Source organism: Nothoprocta perdicaria, unplaced genomic scaffold, assembly GCF_003342845.1.
Source record: "Nothoprocta perdicaria isolate Ctin4 unplaced genomic scaffold, notPer1 scaffold_16, whole genome shotgun sequence".
In the NCBI taxonomy this organism is placed as follows: Eukaryota; Metazoa; Chordata; class Aves; order Tinamiformes; family Tinamidae; genus Nothoprocta; species Nothoprocta perdicaria.
The window spans coordinates 4,371,950-4,395,504 of NW_020454760.1; the positions used below are offsets into that span (position 1 = coordinate 4,371,950).

Sequence of the window (23,555 nt, forward strand, 5' to 3'; positions counted from 1 at the left end):
TCCTTTGATACACAAGTGCCAAGTGAGGCCACTGAACATTTTGCTCCCCACTGTAGCAATGTTTCCTGTGTCAGTATCTCCCATTGATAGAGGATAATCCAAGAGATCATTTATTTATTTATTTATTCCAGTAATGCAAAGCAAAAAATCAAAGCAGTGATCACTTTTGCTAAGTGGAATTGTTTTCTGGCAAGGTACACTTGATCTTAGCATAGGACAAAACTTACTTTCCCTTCTGTTTCCTTCCAGGAACTGTATCCTGTCTTACTGACTTTTGCCTTTTGGGTTTCCTTGTTTGTTTGTGCAAACACTGCACTTTCTTGAGCTACTCATGATGGAGATATTCAAAACCCCGTCATATCCTGAGCTGCCATGGTCTTTTCACAGGCATGTTGAACAACCTGTGACTTGCTTGCGTCTGTATTGGCTTCCACTATGACAGCCCACAACTAACTGGGGAGGATAAGAAATTATGGCTCAGAATGACTTGACATGACTGCACATCCCAGCAGTGTGAGTGGCACCAAGCGGTGCTGATTCATTCCCTTGGCACTGTAATTGCCGGCATTCAGGGGAAAAGGATTAATTTTGAACAAGAAATACTTTATCCAACAGAGACTACAGATATTACAGAGTTATTAATCAGGGCAGTTGTCCTGAAAGTAGGTTTAACTGCAGGATTTTATGTAGAAGGAAGCTAAAATAGTGATTGGAAGCAATTGAGGACTGAAAATAGTAGGTAGAATTGCATATTTTAAGGGCTCTTCAAATTGCACCTGAGGAAAAGTTCACTCTGCAGATTGTAATGAAATGTTTCCTGTTTGTGTGGTGTAGTGTTCTCTTCAAATGACATCTCCCCAATAAAGTAAGTGCAGTTCATTGTAAAACAGGAAGACAGACAGTTTAATTTGTTCTGTTTTTTCTACTCCAGTATCACCTGAGGACATTTCTTCTTCTCATAAGTGAAGCCAGATCAACTTCACCACTAGACAGCCAGGAGACCTCAAAGGAAAATCCAGGTGTAGTGAGTGTTACCAGCTAGCAGTCCTTCCTTGGAATCACTCCTGACCCATGAGTGAGATGGAATTTAAGAGTATTACAGCACTGAAAGAGCTGTTCTCCTATGAAACATAAAGCCTAGTTCCTACTCTCTTGTGGCCACTGCAAAGCAATTCATATGACTGGGAGCTCCCTGAGCTCCCTGAGCTCGGCTTCGCTTATATTTGGAAAATATCTGAAGCAGAGCAGACACAACTCCTCTTCTATCTTCTAGAGACTGATGTGTTTTAGTTTAAGGCAAAGTAGTTTTGTATATATTTAAGAGTAGTCTAGATTGGAAGGGACTTCAGACCTCTGCACAAACTTCAAAGGTTGGTTAGGTTGCTCAAGGCTCTTTAAACTCCCATTGAGTTTTGAGTGTCTCTGGAGGTATTCACCTAAATGGTGGAAGAGGTAGAGGAAGAGAGTTATTATCAGTTGTTCTGAAAATGTTTCATGTAGAATGGATTTGTTTTGCCTGTTATTATGATCATTCCTTTTTCCAAATTGTATTTTGCTAAGTGCCTTCTGATTGCAGATGAAGTCACGTGTAAGCCTGTGATGACCGTCAGGAGAACGGTACCTCCACTGAAGGCGGTGGCAGTCCATGTTGATCATCGTTCATCGCTGTGGAGATTTTCACAGACCCAGAACATAAACTGAATGAGTTAGAATGTGTTCAGTGAACACATATGAGCGGCTCCGTGAGTTTAGTGGCAGTCTTCACTGCCCAGGATGGAAGGGGTGTTGTGTGTGCCCTGAAAACATATGTAATCTGGTAACAGTTACAGTAGAATAGGGGCAAACAGTAATAATCTGAAACGAATTCTTTTAAGTATAGATGTTTTGTAAGGATAGTTAAGGATTATAGAGAGGTAGATTTAGAAAAGACAACCTGAAACTCATTTGCATTTTTTTCACAGTTTGTGGCCCTGCAGATGGTGAGCTACATTTCTGGTAGTTTTTCAAATGCATGAGGTTTTACCACTCACTAGTATCTTAGGTACTCCTTTATTCCAGTGAAAAATGTTGTTAAATGTAACCGTTTTGATTTGGTAGTGTTTTTAACATACATTCTATGCAAGTGTGTGCGTCTGTACAAAGTATAAAACAACAGAAAATCAGGCCTTTCATATTTCTATATGCAGTGTCATGAAATTTCATTTATTAGCATGTTTAAGGCCTTGCACAGAACTTGGATTGGTTATGCTAATAATTTCCCTTTTCTTGTTTGTTTCTTTAAATATTTAAACTTGCATAAATAGACATGGGTTCTGCCAAGAATATAAAATGTATACATGTCCAAAGGAAAAAATGTGATTATAGAATAATACCAGCTATATATTCCACTGCTAGGGAGATAACCATATATGAGATTTTAGTAATCTTGCTGTATTCTTCTGCTTTATTTAGATGAACTCATAAAGTAGCTGGAGTCTAAAAGGAATTTAGTATTGACAAATTCCTACTGGAACTGACTACTGTGCAACTACGCTGTTAATACTGAAGTTGTTCCTCATCTCCTGTTTTTAGTGAGGTTTATTGCTGAATGTGTGCAGTATATTCCCTCTCCATAAATAACAGTTGACTGAATTAACTTATTGCATAGTGGAGAGATTGGAACATCTTCCAAATGTGCTCACTGGGGCCTCTTCTGCCTCTAAAACTGCAGAAAGGAAGATATCTTTGTTCATCAGCAAATGTACTGGTGCCAACAAAGGGAAAGACAAATCGCCGTCTCGGTTTTCACAGCAGTTTTATGTAGTCCAACCTTTAGTTGAGGGTGTGTTATTACTTACTAACCATAGCCCAGCCTATTGGAAGTCCTTACAGTATTTTTATGTGATGTCAATCTCATCTGTTATTGCTTTACCAATGAGGAGTGAAGAATCACTTCTTCTGTTAATTTTTCTGGACCTTGGATTTCATCCTTGCTTCTTGTGCCCTATAAATTAGTCTGTCCATTTATACATGTGTGTATGTTGCTGTCACCAGGCCACCAGTCAAAACACTTCTCAGTGCATGGTAAGAGTAAAAAGCAAAATGAAATTCCATTTAGCTTGCTGAATTTTTATTCAGAGCAGTTTCAAATGCATTTTTTTTTGTATTCTTTCAGACAATCTGGTGTCTAGATAGGGGTGAGCAGAGAACTAAAGCATATGCAAATGCTCCTGCTCATTCAGTATGGAACTTAGAACACATTCTAAAAAGCACGTTTATAAATAATGCTGCTTTGCCGCATTTCCTATAAAAAGTCACATCCTGTAGAACTAGTAGGATTGAAACAAGGTATCTGATCAGAATGCATCTCTGTAAGTGCTATTCAGCTGCCCTTTGATATTTCCCACCCTGATCCCCCACACTTCCCCTTCTTGGAAAACTTAAGATATATTCCCCAGTGCTTTCAGTGGAAGTATTTTGTTTTTCAGGACAGGAACATTGTTAGCATGTTTATTACAGACTATTTTTATCACTTTTTTTTTTTTTTTTTTTGGTATCAAGATATTTGTACAGTTTGCCATCTTATTTAATGAATAAATGGTCTCCAATTTGGAGGTGTTTCTAGGTCTATTGATGCCAGAAAAAATAGTGTTGGTTTGCTGAGAGATCCTGTTGTCCTGCTTCTTGGACACTCAGTTCACATTGGACATGTTCACAACCGTAGACAGTGCTCTCATTGCATTATATTTGCAACTAAACAAATGTGGCCGAGGGTATTAAGTGAAGAATAAAAAGTTAAGAGGTAGACAGTGGTCCCTCCATTTCATTTTGTGGAAAAAAAAGAAGTGAAGAAAGTGAGACAAAGATTAAAGAGATAGTCTTGGGGGATGAAAAATGACTTGATTTAAAACAATATAGAAGTGCCCTAGCATGGAAAAGCATGAAATAATAATACTCAGAAAATGAAATAATGATATCCAGAAAAAAATGCATTTTGGGGTTTCCTCCTTTCTGAGACACAGAGGGGAATTGTAAAATCTTGCCATCTGGGTCATCTCTCACAATCGCAGATGAATATAAATCACTCTGTTTTCCTAATCTCTCAATATTAGATCTTTTATATTCTCATGCATGTTTACATTATTTCTCACTAATTCATGCTTATTACAAGTGTAAATGCTGTAACGACTCCTCCATTATCAAGGCATATTCCTTTCATTTGCTGGATGCCTCTGCTCAACATTTATCTCAACCTGTCTTCCATTATCCCAATGAGTGTTAACAACTTCAGAAAAGCTGACAGGATTTTCAAATGGCTAAATTGTATATTTGTTCTAAGGCATAGTGAATATGCCAGCAGCAAAAGGAAAAAAAATCTATAATTGAAATATATGTGAGAGAATATTCACTGTTTATCTACCGTTGCCATGGAGTATGTCGTATGAGATAGAGAATGACAATTTTATTTTGTATGTCATTCTTTAGACAATGAATAGTCATTGAGGAAACAGCAATCCATCTTTACATGCAACTTTAGTTAATTAAATGCTCTGCAGTAGCTGCTGGCTTTAGGAAGTTGGGTGGCTGGTGAGTCATAGTTATCTAATATCCCTGTTATTTTCAAAACCCAATTCTGTCTGTTTTGCTGTGTGTATTGAACTCAGTGTATGGGTCCCTTCACTGATTCCATGTGATTCTTTCCATATTCGACAGCCTTGCTTTCCTTTCCTTTTCTTGCTTTCCTTTTCTTTCCTGTATAAAAGGATAGGTTATGCAATTATTAATTCCAAGTCCAACGATTCCTATTTTTTCTCTTAAATCCTAAAGATTGTCCCTAAAACTTCAGAGGGTCCTTAGAAGACAGAGTGTACTTACTGTCCCCAACCTCTAAAATTCATCTTCCATGCTCATGTTCCTGGAGATGCTTGACAAGAGCTGCTGTGGAAGAAGTTTTGTAAAATCCTGAAATGTCTATTAAAAAAAAATCTAGGAAATTCTCCCTTCATGACATGCTCTACCATTACATGGTTGGGTGAGTGGATCCCTGTCCTCTGGCAGTTGTCTGCTCTGTTTTGGTCCTGGAAGCCTCTGACTTTATCTCTGGCCCAACATGCAAAACTGTTTCTGTTTGGCAGGGTGCTTCCACAAATGCTGTGTGTAGTAGAAACAGCTACATAGAGAGGGCAGTTTCCCATTGCAATCAGATGACTGCTTATGATTCATTTTCACCCTCATCTCTTAATCTGCTAAATATTCTGGAATATGTTTCTTCATTTTCGTGAAATACTTCCAGATTGCATATGTATGAATTTAAGAGCTTTTTTTTTTTTAATGGTATTTCTTTCAATCCGATGTCCTTGCTCTCTTCAGATAACTTACATATTATTTTTTTCCTTTGCAGCTGAAGTTCCTAAGAAATCACCGGGGTCATATTGTTCAGGATTTCAAAGAGCCATCGTTTATCTTTGTGGATACAAGTAAACGGACAATGGTGTCCCGACCATCTGTTCAAGCTGCTTGAGAACAGTCTTCTGTGCAAATGGCATGAAAGGTAATTTAACCTCAGAGGGTGCCCAGAGAGCTTCAGTTCTGTTTACCATTTTCTCTTTGCCAGTTTAAAAATAAATCTTGCTAACAAAAACAAAAAAAAACAAAAAAAACAAAAAAAAAAAAACCAACTTCTTCTTTCCCAATTTAAACAACAGATACCAGATACTCATAGGAGCTAATTTCAGCTAATTTCAACTAGCAGGGGGTTATTTTTCTGATATCTTTGTAAATAGCGAAGAGCTGTGGGATAAATGGTAATGGTTGCTGTCTTTTAATTGTCTCTGTTGCTGTGGGAGACTGTTGTTTTATTTTTTTTTCTTCCAGGGTAGGATATATTCCAAGGTAGGATATAATGATAAAGTGGTACTCAGTGCTGGGTGATCTGCACTTTCAGCAAATCAAATGCAGTCTGCTGTGACCCCATTGTTGTTTGGCCTTGCAGTCTCTGTGTGTTTTTTTGTTGTTGCTTGTTGCTTTCTTTATGCAAGATAGGCACTTGCATCATTAAGCAAGAAGGGTTTTCACAGAAGGGTATTCTCTCCTGAAAACGATGAATGCTTTCCCCAGCTTTTCTTTTTCAAAACCTCATTTCGTGGTAGTTTCACTTTCTGATCTAACTGGAGCTTTTAAAAGTCTCAAAAGTGGAGTCCAGCCTTAAGGATTTCTTTGTCAGTAAATAATTTAGAATGCTCGTAAAATGTATATCAGATCGCCAAAAGAGTAGAAAGATATTCTTACAGATTTGTAAGCATGTTTCAGGATAGGAAAGAAGGAACTGGTTTTACAAGTCCTACAGGCTATAGTGTTAACATGTGATTGACAGTAGTTATATTATAGAGGTTGTCCCATAGCTTTAAGCTCCATATTATCTTTTGCTATCTGTTGTACTATTTTTCTTTTTTTTCTTCCTTTTTTTTTTTGTGGTTTCTGACACTACGAAAAAAAAAAAAAGTTTCTGTCTTCCTCAAGGTCTGTTACTGTTCACACTCCATTTCACCTGCTTTGCTGTGGATCAAACTGGTTCATGGTTTGCAAATGTTCTCATGCAAATATAGCATCTCTTCTGGTGTCAGATCTGAAGTTGTAGAGCATGTTCTCTGGAAAGCTGTGGCTTTGCAGTCGTGATTCATGCTTTGGTGGGAGGAGAAATAGAAAATGCATTTTCTCAAATGGTTTGTTACATGGCTTGTTCTGAGGGCACATGATAATATCATCAGCACTAAAAAAAAAGTAAATATAATCTATATTCAAAAACTCATATTGAAATAACAATGAAGGCATTGTGTCTGTGAGGAAGGAAATAAGTCTTAGCTACTGTGGTTTAACTAAGCAGAATAAAATGCCTTTGATTGTAGTATGTATGTTCCACATAATGAAAGGGACTGAGTTCTTACATTTAGCTGTAAAAAAGAGTCCTGTCTTCACAGTGGCATAGCTTTTTCTATTTTCTATTTATATTTTTTTTGAAGTAGAAGAGGTGGAACATGACAGATTTGAAAATGTTTTATATAGCTTTCAACAAGAAGCAATTTATAGCAACTTGAAGTTATATAACTTCTAACTCCAGTTTTTCATGGCATAATTTAGATAGTTCTGGTGCTTTCACAGTAACTCAAAGGAATATGCAATCAGTCAATCCATCTATTCTATTTTAAGCACTTTCAAGCAACCATCACTGTAGTTTCTAGGTGCTAAATTTGAATACAAGTGACAGCTTGCCATAAACTCACATTTTGCAAAATTTCAGAAAGGAAAATGTCTTTGTTTCCTAGATGAAGACTTCCTGAAAGTAGGAGATCTAACAACAGTGCCCATTGTATGCCATGTGTAACTTGTATTAATTTGTGTGTGTAGTTTGAGACAAACGGCAGTCATCATAGGGAGGGAATGGGATTGGTCTCCAACATTATCTTTGTTGTAGTTCTTTACAACTCTAGAATATTGGAAACATAATGTGGTGTTTCATTTTGATGAAGAAATCTACATATGAGCATGAGACTGTCATGGCCTAGATATGGTACAAAGGAATACCTAATTTTTCACAAAGAAAAATTTTTTAATCTAGGAAAGCATCTAGGAATTAATCCATGTGCTTTCAAAGTACTTACAGCTAGAGGTAGTTGAAAATATCATCAAATATCAAATCATCATTCAAATGATTTTGCAATATTATTCTAATTAATTGTTAGGCTTTTAGTGTAAAATGAGCAATTCATGAACATTTATTTGAAGGAATTTAATCAAGGTATCTACTCATTTTGTCCATTGCCTATAGTATTATCAAATCTTCAGCTGGCTCCTCTGTGCAAATCATAAGTTTGAATTTTGCATCATTTGAGCTTCCAAAGAAGGCAGGGGAAAATAGGCTTGTCATGATAGGGTAGAACATTGTGCCTTTCTATCTGGGCTGTAAAGGTTCCTCAGCTGACAAAAACATAATGGTGGGTAAGAAAAGCATGAGGGGAAATGCAAACCAAGGATAAGAATTTCAGAGTGGATGGAAAAAAAAAATGTAGCAGATGGAAGTAGATGGAAGCTTGAGTCTCAGGACTATTGTCTACTTCTGCCCACATTATCTTATTCATATCCTTAAACGATCGTTGCTTTTTCATGCACCTTTCACACGAGTAGAGCAGATTTGGGCCTTTTTCAGTGCATTTTTTTTCAATCTATATGAAAGTTCTTTCCTTCCTTTGCCTCTTCTTCCTAGAAGAAGACATTTTCTATAGAGGGGGAAGTATTAACAGAAGATGTTGGAAATAACTCGGGTTATTTCCAACTATGGTGTTATAATAAAAGTGTGATACTATCATTTCAAGTGTAGTCCTCACCTGTATTCCACAGCATGTTCCATGAACATTCAGTTCATGGGCTATAGTAATCTGCCATGATCCTGGCCAATGATTGGTTTTCAGTTTGTGATGAGGACACTTTAATACAGTCATACATAGCTATTTAAATGTGTGCTAAAAGTATAAATTCTGAGATGATCAAGGGCCTGTTTATCTCTGGTAGTTAGTTAGGTCAAAAGAATGACTGTCTTCATAGACTCAAATCACTGACACCTAATGGCTAATACATTTAGCTATATGTTGGTAGTACCTTTTGTACATTTGGTATTTGAAATGCTATTGGGTATGTGAGACCTCCATGTGGAATTGATAAATTTGACACAAGACCTACAGGAGATTTGTATCCTTCTGAAGCAATAGCTGAAGGCCAGGGAGTAATATTCCGGGACATCTCAAGAGGCATATTGGGCCTAAATTGCAATTCTGAACTGAATTGGGCCTGAAATCTCAGGGTTCAATTCAGCCCAACTGAATTGGGCCTAAAATGCAATTCAGTGATGAACATAAGCACCTTTCTTTCACATAGACAACAAATTTAAGATGTCTTTCAGATGGCATTAGTAGATACACCAAAATGAGAGTGGATTTCAAGGTCAAGCCCTTGAACATTTGGTTTGAAGTAACCAGAACAGCTGCCAGAGCAAACATGCTAGCAAACTGAGAGGAAAAGGGAGGAGTTCAGATGAGTACATGTAGGCTGGTCAGACTTACAGCCTTATTTAGTCAGGAAAAAGGTGTCCATAGGATTCAAACTTGAGTGGGGGACCTTGTGCTACGTGAACAAGGGGTGCACAGCTGGCGCTGTGCCAGGCCTGCGCTCTCATGGGACAGGAGCCTCCCAGAGGCAAATGCCTCCCTGGGAGGCTTGTAGGAGGATGTAACAGTGCTATCGAGCAAGGCGAGGTGTTCCTGGGCAGTGCTCAGCATGAGATGCTTGCAAGCATGGACATTTTGCATGTAGGGGGAGCAGAGGGCCTTGACCCAGAGTGGCAGAAGGCTGTACCAGTGCCCTGTTTACGGCAAGGGTACTGGAGGGCTCTGGCGCAGTGTTCAGCTCAACGTAGCCTAAAAGCAGGGATCCATGTGGAGAAGAGGGCAAACTCATTGGTGTGGGGCAGCAGTGTAGGTGCTGTGCCTGGACTGACTCTGCTCCTGGCCCTTGGGGACTGAACCGTACCTTGGTGCCTGGGGATGGTGGAGCTGGGCAGGTAGAGCTAGAAGCTTGGCCTGGTAGCAAAGAAGATTGCGTGGCAGTCCTGGACTCTAATATCAGGAGCAGAGCCGGTATAGCATGGGAAGGGATGATTCTTCTTTATTTATTCATTAGGCTGCATTTTTCTCAGTGTGCTCAGGAATAGGCCCCCCAGAAGAGGAGAGACATCAGTAAACTGTATTGAGTTCAGTGAAGGGCCACAATCAAGGTGGTCAAGGCTGGAGCGCTTCTCCTGTGAGGAGAGGCAGTGGCACTGGGGCTGGTCCAGCCTGGAGACAAGACTATTTCAGGTACCTGATATCTACGGGGAGGTTATTTGGCCTCTGTGAAGAATTGCGTGGTTGGAAGGATGAGAGGTAGCAGGGACGAGTTGAGATGAAAGGGTGAGACTCGATGTAAGGGGAAACTTTTTCCAGGTACTGAGTACTGCTAGACACTGGCCCAGATTGCCCAGAGAGGCAGTGCAGTCTCTTGCTTGTGTAGCTTTTCAACACCAAAAGCTGTAAACAAATTAACTTGATCTCAAAGCCCACCTTTCTTGAGCAAGAGGTCAAACTAGGGACGTCTTGAGGTCCCTTCTCACCTATCTGTCCTACAATCTTGAAGGCTTTATAGGATTTTTATTTTTCTTCTATCATCATCCCAAGAGAGCAAACACTTCTGTAGGTATTTAAGGAAACATTGAATAGCTTTTCTTACCTTCTAATTAAATCCATACTTTATTTTTTTAATCACAAGAAATGTGTTAACAGATAACCCAGGATATCCTACTAGCAGTGCTTGTGAAAAATTAAACAATTACTTACTTTTGAGTAAGGACAGATATGCCTAAGACAAACAAGCTGCACAATGCAATAAGATACTGACTTTTTGCCTTTGCAGCTATTCTACAATAGATAGTAGAAGTAAAAAGGAAGGTAGAAAACCTCAATTTCATTGACTCAGAAAGAAAAAGAATGGTTACTTCAGAAATATTCAAAACGGTAGCTAAATTGGGACCTAGTGTCATGGTAGTGTTTCAGTAAAAATCTGGTGTTTTGGGAAAAAAATGTGGAAAATGAATACAATATTAAAACATTGTTATCACAGAACAATATAAAAGATTGCCAGTAAATTGGCTGCATTGTGTATGAATTCTGAGAGCAGGCTTTGAAAGAGCTCTGGAGTGTAGGAAACGTGATCTTGCTTTGTTCTGTAGCATCAGCTAATTGCGTACTTGTAGGGCAGGAAGGTGGCAGCAAGTCTTTGAATTTGGGCCACTTATTTATATCTACACCAGGGGCTATGTGGTCATAGCACCGAGGTGGTGGCCTCCTTCCTAGAAAAGCCTGAGGGACACATCAAGGTGCAAGGTAGGATGCTGGAGTGTGCGCTGCCCCAAGCACAGCCATGAGGCCATTCCTTCAAGTTAAGAGTATGTTCTTAACACGGCAGGTCTTCCCTGACAGCTTACCGAAAAGAAAAACTGCAGGGGGATGTGACCAGGACATGTACTGGTAAGTGATATCATGAAAAGCACTTTGCTTAGTTGCGTGGAAATCCTAAAGAATGTCTGTAAGAACAGAATGGCTTTCAATTGTACATAAAGAATGTAGGTCAGCTGGTATTAATCTGAGAATGATTTTTTTTTTGTGCCATTGGCCATATCTCAGTATTATGGGATATATAGTCCTATATTCTTCTACTACTGACAATTTTTTAGCGATTGTGATGCTATCTTATGCCAAACAGAGAAGGCTAAAGAAATTAAATTATGATTTGTAAAATACTTAAGTAGAGCGGTTCTATTATTTAATATATTTGGATTTTTTCCTTGGAAATAAGTAGTGTAAATTGGTGATTGGTAAGACTTTATGACAAGATAACAAGACGCTTTTTTATTTTGCTTTTTAGTATCAAATTTACTTGTCCTCAGATAGAAACTTTCTCTAGTTGTGTGTGTTTTTTAAACTAATGCCTCTAAGATCCATTCTGTTTGAACCTTGCACAGATTAATTTTCCAGCCTATAGCATAGACTTGGGTAAACATACACACCATTATATTGGTTCTGGAGAATGTATGCAGAAGAATAATTCATGCGTTTGTAAACATTGTAATACATAAAGGAATTCTTTGTTGACATTTTCATTGTCTAGTGACTTGAGGTGCTATATTTGTTTCTGTTTTTTGAAAATCTTCGTTTATAAACAATGATTAGTTATAACTGGGAATTTTGCTTATGTAAGTGTATATGTATATATTTGATTTCTGTTTGATTTCTTGTTCTTCTCATGCATCTTTCATGTACTGTTTCCTTTTTATTTTCTCTAATGCATCTTGACATTTGCTTGAAACATGCTCCAGCAGAAACATGTCTGACTTTTCTCAGATAGCTAAATGTTCCCTTTTAATCCTGGATGACATATCTTCATAGAAAATAAACTAGAATAGAGATGTATATGTCTAAAAGGAAAATATTTCGTCTAAAAGGAAAATATTTGGGATTGGAGAGGAGAAGTTGTTTGTTTTCCCACAGACAGACCAGAACTGGCCAGCGTGACTGTGATGCCTTGGACAAGGTGTCTTCAAAGTGGTATTCAAGTGTATATTTTCATGACTTGAAGGAAAATTGGGAAGAGAGTTGTAAATAAATAGTAATTTTGCTGATACTTACATCCTGTTTTATCACATATTGTATCTTAGATATGGCATTCACCTTATAATTGGTTCTATCCTGCTGATGCTCAAAGTATGTTTTATATCTACTTAATTGCAGAACAGAGCAAGTTTTGCAAGGCATATATGGACAGATGAGGCTGCTGGAGTTTGACCATATGTTTGGAAATGGTACAGCAAAGTTTGCAAACTATTCTTTCTAGTGATGTTCCAGTTAAATTAGTATCAGAATTACCTCTTGTGTCTTGCTGAATTATGGCTGGTGATTTTCAAAGGAGAGGAGATAATTACTGTATGTGATTAGCTTCTGCAGTTAAAAGAATATGGAGGTTTTGTAGTGTAGTTTCACGGGAGGCAAACCTTACAATCAGAGAGTGGTATAAGGCATTAACACTTCTTTAAAAGTAGAAAACATTGCTTTTACAGTGTTTACTTGAAAACTTATGAGTTGAGATGGATGTTAGGTCTTCCAAATCAAAAAACTATTAATTTGACAAGAGTTAATACTTTTAAAAAAGGAACAATTTTTGGTATGCTTTTGGCATCCTTCAGTTTCAGCACTTTAAATAAAGTCATTAGATATTTCTGATGGTAGATATTTCTAAATTGTCAAAGGAAAAGTAGGTCAGCAAAATCGGTAAATCACTGTGTCTTTAGGAGCAGTGATATCTTGATGGATAATAGTTTTGCAAGTCCTATTCCTGCTGCATATGAAAGATGTTATAAAAATTATAATGTGATAGATTGCATCTGAGAATATAAAAATACTAGCTTTGAATCAGTGGTCACTGCATGACACAATGATGCAAAGAAAAGTATTTTAGGCACTGGAAAATTAAAATCGTAGTCAGTCGTATTGCTAATCTTGAAGCAACATTTAAGCTACAAAAAATATCGTATCACTAATAGATTCATGGGAGAATGGAATATATATGGAAGTGTTTGAGGGGGCGGTACAAGGATTTCAGAGCATTATGCAGTAACCGGGTTGATATCAGATCAGGCTGGTACAGTGAAAGTTACAATATGCTAATGGAGTTTAGGAAGCCTATAATCAGTTATTTGGTTATTTTACCAAGTTGACGGACTATTATCTGTGTCATAAGCTGGATCCATTGCAAATGGAATAGCTCTTTTCTAGGCACTTTTAGTGCAGTGGTTAGCCACTAAACAGTCATAGAAATTAGTCCCTCTGTATATTCTAAAATGAGGTTTTGGTAATCAAGTTGCTAGTATGCATGTAGGAATTATTAGAGAGGTTGTTGTTGTTGTTTTTATTATGTAGTGGTTTTGCGTTTAGATGCAGAACTTCAGTCCAAAGCTGTAGTAAAGAGCTTGTTAAAGAGTAGTGATCAGTAGGTAGTCTTTTACTATTTTTTTTCCCTTTAAAAGTGCAGAATTCATTTCTGAAAGTCATCTCAGAGTAACAGTTCAGATTTAAGTCTGGTTGTGGTTATCGTTGTATAGAGTAAGCTTATTTAGGTGGGTCTTCCAAAAAAGAAGTTTGTAGTTTTAGAGATGCCACTTTCCATCACATCTGAACTTTAATCTTCAGGGCAAATACAGTAGAACACAGTAGAAGTAGATCTTTTCTTTTTTTCATGTTCAACATACATATTCTCTTACAAATTGACTGTGAATAATGATGTTAGATTTTTTTTTTTGCAGTTTCCTTGGCTTTGTTTTTAATATTGGTTGTAGCTTCTTGATTTTTTTTTTCAAATGGGGAGACTGTTGCAGCTAAAATCGGCATGAGGAGAAGGCATTTTTTTTGCCTAAACAAGTTGTTCTGCATCAGAAGTTAGTCTTGAAAGTGAATGAGATTTCAAAAAGAATGAGAAAAGAATAATTATGTGCATTCTTTTTTCTCATTTTACTATGTTAAAAATATTATTTTCCATATTGCTGAATTTCAATTATCATGCTCACCATAAGTCATTATATGGAAGTTACATTTTTATAGATGGATGGACTCTTGGCTATTTGCTTCAGGTTTTCAGATAAATTCAGTTTTTACCAAACAGTCTCAATAAATAAAAGGTAAACTCCCTCTTGTAGTTACTAATATGTCAGAGCAAAACATGAAAAAATTCACAAGTGGAGTAGAGTTAGGCAGTGCGTGTACACAGATCCTAATGTATAGTTTGTAAGCTAAAATAATAAAAATGTAATGATGCCATGGAATTACTTCTGTTGTAGGCAATTAAGAAACTATTCTAGGTTTATTTTGCACACTTTCTCTCCTTTATTCAGCACCTTTTGTGCAATTAATAATAAATATCACTGCAGTTTATTGTCACCTATATTAATGAAATATATCTAGGTATTTAAGTATTAAAACTGGAGAGAGGAATATAATGAGCTAATAGTAATTGAAAGGAGATTAACAGCTCTGTGTTTTGTTCACTAACACGTAAGTAGATTTTTTCTTCCTTTTTTGCTCATTTATTCCAAGCAACCTCCTTTCTGAGACTGACCTCACATGCAGCTTTGCCTCGTTTCACAAATGAAAGTCACCAGAGCTAGTGTTAAGTGTAACAGGGTAAGTTCTGCTCACAAGCAGTGAAATGAAATTGAACCTTGGGTGTATTTGGGGAGCACAGCTCTGACTCCTGAAATATACTGAAGTGTTTTTTGTTGGTGTTTAGATTTTTTTTATTATTTTGTTTTGAGAGAGAGAGAGAAAACAGTGCTTCTAAGCATACTAAAAACACATGGGGTGAAAGATCCTGAAGGCTGGAAGGCAAACTGGAATTTGGTAGCTTTATTTCCAGCAGCAATCATCATGGGAACTCTCGTGGACAGTAAGCTGAAAAGAAGTCAGATTCGCTTCTGTTCTTAGTAGAAAACTGAAACTTGTGCTTTCTGACATAATATGTCAGTGAGAAAAAAATTAATTTCTACCAAAAGTATTTTTTGCCAGGAAATACCAACGCATTGAAATCTTCCGAGTGCTTCAGTTCCTCTTCCTTTTTGGATTTAGGTTTGGTACTGTTGCATTGTCATTAAGTTTGTACTTTATCCTTAGACTGTTATGCTTTAATTTTCATTCTGAGTGAACTTGCGATATCATATTTGCTGATCTTTTGTTTAATTTTACGATTCCTTGCTTGCCCTGCCTTTCAGCATCTGTGTAGTGTAGCAACAGAGCCCTGGGGAAGGAGCTTGAGGGAGAAACTGGGCAGTTCCCTGGAAATCTCTATTATTTTACTATTTTTCTATCTTGTAGAAGGCAGCTAAATAGGTGGCTTTCAACTGTGGTCTTTTAAAGCCTTTAAACTGTAAATTAAGCAAACTAAAAGCATTCCGTGCTTTCTTGCCTGTGGTTTCTTAAAGCCAGCACAGGAGGTAGCCCTCGCGGCAAATTATTTCTCTTCTCTGACTGGGCTGGCAATACCAAATGGTCTTATAGATTCGTTCAAACTAGGCCTTTATCACAAATAAGTGTTCAGGCTAACTCAGAGGATAAAGAGCTGTCTCTTCGGTCAATCTATATAATGCTTAAATACTGCATCTGTGTAAAAACTTTGCAGAATGTGACCCTACAGCAGCCCCGCTACAGCCATTCATTACTAATACGCCCAATTTTGTATAAACTGTGTGGATTTCACTGAGAAAAAAAGCTGTTTTTTTCAGTAGATGAGAATGGAAAGCACCTGAAAGATAGTTAAAAAAAGTTAAAATGCATAACTATTACTTATGCGACTCCTTACTGAAGTTACTAATGTAGAAACCTGCTAATTGAGCATTTTTTTTCTTCTTCTTTTTTTTACACGGACTTGGCTTCAGTTCCTGAGCTCAAATCTTCTCCATGAATCTAAAGTAGAGAAAATGGTCAGTATCCATCACAGAACTTCTTGTAGTTAGAATTTAGTGATTATTGTATTCTTCATTCTCAAGTTTGTAAATTCCACTAAACAGCTTAAGAAATGTCCTACAGGATTAGACCAGTGGCCCACGGAGGAAGACATACTTTTTCCAGCCCTTTTCCTTTATATTCTGTCACATCTGGAATACCTATGTTAGGGATACCCTATTGTACTTACCTAGTCCTTCCAGTATCAATTTATGGATCCATTCCCTTTTATGGATTTGAATTCACAGTGCCAGCCCTTTATAAGTGGCTGCTTTGCCTTAACAGTAAACATGACATGTACATTTCTGAATTTTAATAACTTAATGTGTGGTAGTAACTTGCATCTTTTCATCCAGCCATGTCATTTGCACTGCAGTCTTAGCAGTAGAGTCAAACACCTCAATGGGACAACAATTAATAAAATAGAGTGGTAGAGCATTTTGAGGCAGTTTTAATCTGGACATGTCAGGAAACTGAAATCTGGACTGACAGATATCAAAATATGAACATCAGATTTAAAATATGAGTATCAGTGATGTGTTTTCTTAGTGGCATACGTGTGAGATCTTTTGCATAATGAAACATTTTTTAACCTTAATGTCTGATAAAACAGAGCAACAAAAGATTTAAGATCCTCTCTGACCTTGTGAGCATTGTCAGCTTACTCCAATAGCTGCATCTGCAAGTTGTACTGTTGATAGGAGAAGCAATAGAAAAAGGAAAAATAATGTACTTATAGTATATGATAGCAATGTAAAGTGGCCAATAGCTAGTGAGCTATACCTGTTAACTTAGTTTTATAGAAAATATCTACTGTGGTCTTTATCTTCTGCAATTACCTTTATTCTGCTAATTTTTAACATACCAGCACCTGAGTTAATAGTATGTCGTTACTGGACAAAACCTTTTCATACCTGAACTATTTTTTTACTACTTTTGGCTTAATTCATGTCTGTATTAGTCACAAATGAGGTTGCTAGACTCAGTGTACCAAAATTAGAAGCCTAGTTTTGATAAACTCACTTCATGGTAGCTTTTATTCACCTAATCCATGCTGAACAGGGAAATTGCTATGCAACATTCCCAAGAATACCAAGACTGTAGAAAAAGCGCCCGCTTCCCTGCCTTAGTGTTGTGCCTGCAAATAATGGAATGGAAAGCACCAAACAGAAATAATGAGGTACAGAGATCAGACAGCTAAAATCTAGAGTTTACCTCTGCATTTTGGGGAATCTTCTTCAGATTTATGTCCATATCCCATTAAAATTATATTGGAAGACTTTGAGGGTGAATTTTGGCATTAATATCAATTATGATATGCAGCCTCTGATCTCTTCTATTAGTATTTATTCTTATAATTCTTCCTCTTTATAATAGAGGGCCTTTCGGATCTTTCAGACTGTACAGTTCTAGAAATTTGAATTTCATGTGAGCATCTGTTGCAGTCAATCTCATACTACACAATTTCCTATTTTTAAAAATACTTTTATATATCAGTAGAAAGAAGCAATGCTAAGCAAATTAACCTCACAGAAGAAGAAGCTTCTGAAGAAAATTATAGAAACTAAAACATTAAAACATCAGATTAATAATGACAGTGTAAATTGTTCCAAATTCATTATGTATGTTAACTATTTCATAAGAGAAGAAATTGTAAAATATTTTTTCCATTCATATACCATTACAGCTTTGGCCACATTAGCTTCCTGAGTAAATGGACCAATATCTCCTATTTATTTACTAATGGATAAATCAAGCTATGCAGAAACACATATAGCACAGAACCCAACAATGGTCCTTGTGGTATTTGTGTCTCATTTGACAATATGTAATGACATATTACAGACCCCACATTATTGCTTTTAATAAGTTCTTCTGGGGAGATAAATATATAGGATGTCTTTTATTAGCTTAAGTAATGCATAGAAGAATTAAATTTGTACATATTTCATCAAAGAAAAATGATTTTGACACCCATTTCTTTTATTTTAACAAGACTCGTGCAAAGAGTGTTACAAAGGCTGTAACAGAATAAAGCTGATTTTCATGGTGGATGATTCCTAAGCCCTGAGTATGAAGCCAAGACAAGTTTCATCAGTAGCTGATGTTCCTGCTAGGTGCCATTCATATTTAATTGCACTACTACAACAAGAGATGTGATGTTTTATCACTCTGAATCTAATCGATTGATTTGTTTCATTGATAAAAATAGCTTTGAGAGAAAATTCTACAATAAAGAAATCAGCTTTGTTACGAATTGAAATTTTTAATTTAATAGCCTGGGAGGATAAAGCTACATAACAGCTTTGGAGAACGCGTTTGTTTACATTTTCCACCTTTATTACCTTGGTGAGTAATATCTAGCATTGCTGGGGGTTTGAACGAAATAAAAGCTTTCTCCACTTATTTCTGCCTGTGCTTCTTCCAGTTGCTGCCAAGTCTCTTACTCATCTCTGTTTGCAAATGGTACCAGACGCTGGCGAGCGCTGTGGGTTCCACTGTGTGCAACAAAGAGCGGGCTCTTCCGCCTCAGCTGAGCGCGTGCATGAACATTGCTGCTTTTAACTTCAAGAAAGCTCTCTTTGACCATTGACTGTACAGCCTTATGTAATCTCCATTAGATAGGTTTTAGTTTTCTCGCTCCAGTATTCAGCGTGCATTATTCTCACCCCAGAAGGAAAGTTCCATCTTCATCTCATTTGCCCATCTTTTCAGCTTGGTGGTGGCAATTTTGATTACAATCTATACCTCATTTAACCTGGCTGTCCTGAATATTTGCCAGCAAGCAGTGACTTTTTTTATTATTATGTTTTATGTACAATATTTTCTTCTGTAATCAACTTGTCACGCTTTGCTAGGCGGAACAGTCTAGTAAAATTCCTATTTTTGGTCTTTAACTGTGAGATCTGAAGATCAGCAACAACAAGAAAATGTAATTAGCTTCCTTCTTATCACAAGTCTGTCATACTCTTCCCCAGTATATTTTCATTTTAAGTATAACACTTGAAAGTACTGTACCTTTTCTGTCTATCAGCTTTTAACCAAAGAACTTTGTCTTGTTTTTGCTTATAAACTTTTAACAAAAGACCCATAAAAAGAGTGGCAAGGAGGAGTGACTGGTTGTCAGAGAAGGCGAGGAAAAGAAGTTGAAGGAAGTAGCAACCATGAGGAAAGGTGAGATATAGTTTAGCAGAGTATAGATATTCTGAAAGACACTTTCATTACCAAGGTTTATTGGTAATATGAAAGTAAGAATATCGTCATGGTGGCCTCAGTTGAGAAGGATCAGATAGGGATCATTATCTCCAGAGCCAGATGACATTCTTCAAACGAAGTCTATCATTTGCACCAAGGAGGGATTTTTGCAGGTCACGTCAAAGGAAATACATTTTCTGTCCTCTGTGTTTTATGAGAAACATCAGTTTATAATAATATTTATAATCATTTTGGCAACTGCTCAGTGGTAATTCTATCATCTTACTTGTATTGGGAAGCCCAGTTCAGTGAAATAATAAATATAACCGACAGTGCTGTGACATAGGCTAGCAAGATAATAGGAAGGTGTCTCTTTGAATTCTTTTCATATTGACAGATCCTCATTTCCAGTTTTGTGCAACTAATGAGATGGAATTAGAAGTGATTGTCATTTTTCATAATGGAATAGAACTTGTAAATATATTAGAACGTTATATGCTGTTTTCTTCTTTCCAAAACAGGATGACTACTTTGTTAGCCAGGTGTGCTTGGCTCATTGTTTTTCTTTCTCTAGGATAGTTTCTTTGCTTTTACATGATTTTGAAAGGGTAGGGGGAATTAGTTTTCCAATAATTAGTTAATTACAATAAAGACTGAGTTCTTAATCACTACATAGAACATTTTGATTTGGATAAAGTTCATACTCTTCAAACACACTTTCATTTTTTTTAGAGCAATAGTAATAGCAGCACTAGAGATTATTACACTGAAATTATAAAAAAAAAAATCTTTTTTTTTCTTTTTTTAGTTCTCTCATGCAATAGAATCATAGTCACCTCTAGTACTTTCTGAATCTTTTCCCATTTTGTCTGGGTAGATGAAGAACTAATTTCGGAATTTATTGTTCTTTGCCGTAGTTTTTCAACTCTTCTGACTTCATAAAATGTTGTAGACAAACAAGGATGTGCTCCATCCCCCTTAAACTGCACAGACCCTTGTAACTCTTTCAGACTTGGTGCATTTGTGCTGTCCATGCAAGCAGGAAATTGCTCTGCCTGATGGGGAATGCAAATGAATTCATCTCCTTTCAGTAAGTTTTGCTTTGAAGATTTCCGTAGAACAATGTCAAAACAAGCGCACCAGTGTGTGGGTTGTAGGAGGACAGTCCATCAAAAAGCTATAACTCTCGTGTCCTAAATACAAAATGATATGAAGAAATGAGTCCAGGTAGTTTGTAGGCCTCCTTCTAGTCATTTGTCTGTCTGTAGTTAGAACTTAACCCTTACAGGGAAATACTAACAGGAACTCATGCTGGTAAGTGTTCACCAATAAAAAGGAAGCTACGTAAAATGCAAAAAATGCTGACAAACCCGCCTCCAGTAACTACCTGGTCAGTGCTACTGCTCCAGATATGAACAAAATAGGTGAATAGTAGTGGAGTAAAATTCCCCCTGCTTGCAAGTGCAGTGGAGGGATGAAAAGCACACCAACTATTTCTTGTAAAATAAAATGTATGGAACAGGGCATTTCATGAGACTGTGAACTAGAGGTGTATTTTGTTTTTAGAATACATATTTTCCAGATATCTATGTAATTGAAAGTCTTTTAATTTAAGAAAGGATAAGAGCAGACTACAATTGAAAGAATACACATAGTAAAGCTAGGAGAAAAATAAACCCAAACAACTAAAATGGGCAGAAAAACTAGAGTAGCCAGCTTTGTAAGGGCATCCTTAGCATGTACGCTTTGAGTCCGTGTACACGGGCATCTTGGGGGCAGTGCTCACATGCTCACCCTCAGCGGAGAGCTGATCTGGATGGTGGCTTCACGCTTACCTGTGTGCCCACCAGCGTCACGGAGCTGGCCGAGCCCAGGATGGTTTGGTGCTGCAGCCGTCACCAGCAAATTTCTATCCTCCTCATGTACAAGGGAATGGGAAATGAATTGTATCTTATTTCTGAGTGTTAAAACCATGTCACTCCCATTTGCTAATGTAGGCTGTGTCCTTGGCATACAGTCTGGTGTGCAGCAATCAACAGGGGGAAATGGGAAGGGAATGTAGATCAGGACTGACAGGAACAGTTTTAGTGGGTACCATAGTGAGGGACACTTGAGAAATGTGCAGGTTGTCTTAACATCATTATCTATGTCTGATCCAATAATATGTGCATATTCAGTTGATCCATTTTTAAAGTAAAAGCTTCATATTTTATGTAAATATGCTATTAGATTTCAAGAACCTGCTGGAAATATTCCCGAGTCTTCCTTTAAGTATCTAGCCAAATCTGCCTTAATAAATCCAAACAGCCCAGTTTGTTTTCAGCAAGCATTGCCAAAAAAGAAACCCAGGCCCAAGACAGAAGAAACAGAGTGATTTCATCCTGCTGATGGGCTAGGACAGCATGCCAAGGCATGGACATAATACAGCTCAATGAAACAAAGCAAAGGGTCTCTTACAGTATCCAATTCTTAACAGGGTTTCAGAGTGTGAGACCGGACTCATTCATTTCCTCTCTCTGTATTTTATTATATTTTATCCACATACTTTTCTGTTAAGCTAAACAACTTTATTCAAGTAAAATCATTTCCTTCCCTCAGAGAGATTAAGCTTTTTGGGTATAGAGAATTGGTAGGGAACTATTTATATAAGACATACTAATGGCTAGATGGGTGTAGCAGGCAATCAAAGTCCTGTGATGCAGAAGATGACTAGGGAAATGGTTATAAATAAATAAATAGAAAATAGGTGTATGGTTCTATGCTGTTTTATATTGAGGATCTGGCCAGAGGTTGGGTGATAACATAAAACTTCAGAAGTGGGCATGACAGGGTTACACAAAGGTGAGTTGAAAGTGTGTCGGTAGAATATCCAGTTCCTAGGTGAGGATTTTTCCTTTTTGTGATCAGATTTTCATTTCTTATGGCAAGATGTGGCACCTTGAAGGAAGAAGCAGGATGGCTACACCCGTGTGCTTTGTTCAATGAGTGATTTTAGAATGTCCTGAAAGGAATTCAGCTGTAAAGACTGGAGGGGTTTTTATAAGTTCTGAAGAATCAAGTGTTTCAAAAGAGGTCTCTATGTATAAGAAACAGGAGTGAATAAAGATAATGTAGAGAATAAAAGCATTCTTCTTTTAATCATTAATGATGCTTTAACTTTTTTTTTTCTATTACAATCTTTGAGTATAAATACTCAAAGTACAGCTGTACAACAGTACAACAACATTGAAAGAGAGTATGTTGCTACTTTGAGTATGGACGTATCTTTGTGTTGTACATGTTTTCATTATGTGTATAAACGTGTGTGCTGTTCTCATGCATCAAATCAGATATTCAAAATTAATAGTTCTGAATATCATTCTGATAAATGACCAAGTTTTGCCTTAATAGCTGATGAGTTCATTAAGGACCCTCTTGTATAAGGTAGGCTAAAGTTTGCATGTAAGCACTGTAATATACTAAATTAAAAATTCCCAGAATATTAGAGCTCAGGAGATCACTTATTGTTCTTATAGAAATACACTGCCCATAAATGAAGTCTGTATTTAAAAGATGTTGGCGGACATTTGCAGTAATTAAAAATATACCCTAAAAGAACCACATTTTATCTGAAACACACAGAAATTGATGATTCTAATTCATAAATACCTTTTAAAAGAGCAACAATAGTCTATACAGATTCAGGTTATTAAAAGACAGTAGAAAAATAAACATAATCAAGATTTCTTCTTGATAAATAAAATACCTAATCCATCACTAGCTTTTTTTTTTGGTTAGTTTCACCCCAGAGTAGAACTTCTCATAACATAACTTTTCCTAGAAGTATCAAGGAAACTTAATTTTTCTGATGTTTGGAGAATATATAACATTACTCTTGGCCATAAATATGAAATCTTTGGCAAGGAATTATATAAGTTGCTGCTAGCACAGAAATGGCTTGACATACATGATTAACGGCTTCACCTGTGGTCACGCTTGAGGGCAACCTTCAAGCCTTAGTGCTGAACTGTAATTAGTGTGGACAGGATCACAGCACTGGATTTCCAAGGGGATGCAGGATAACCTGCAGGCAAATTACCACTGAAGTAACAAGACAGGTCTTGACAGTATGTTCAAATCACTTATGAAAAAGTAGATCCATCCAGTCAAATATTTTCTAATAATTTGGCTACCAAAATGTTTTGCACCCAATAGGTAGCTGGACTTCTTGGTAAGGATGGACGTGGTAATGTAGCTGGGAGGTTTATGGTAATT

General features: G+C 37.0%; 1 protein-coding gene across 1 annotated transcript in view; it reads left to right on the forward strand.

Moving 5' to 3' along the window:
- Window positions 1-23,555, forward strand: part of DLGAP1 (DLG associated protein 1) — a 369,407-nt gene that overhangs the window by 66,106 nt on the left and 279,746 nt on the right. Inside the window, exon 2 of the mRNA XM_026035402.1 lies at window positions 5,381-5,530. The gene's annotated coding sequence lies outside the window, so the exon portion shown is untranslated. The remainder of the gene's footprint in view (window positions 1-5,380; window positions 5,531-23,555) is intronic.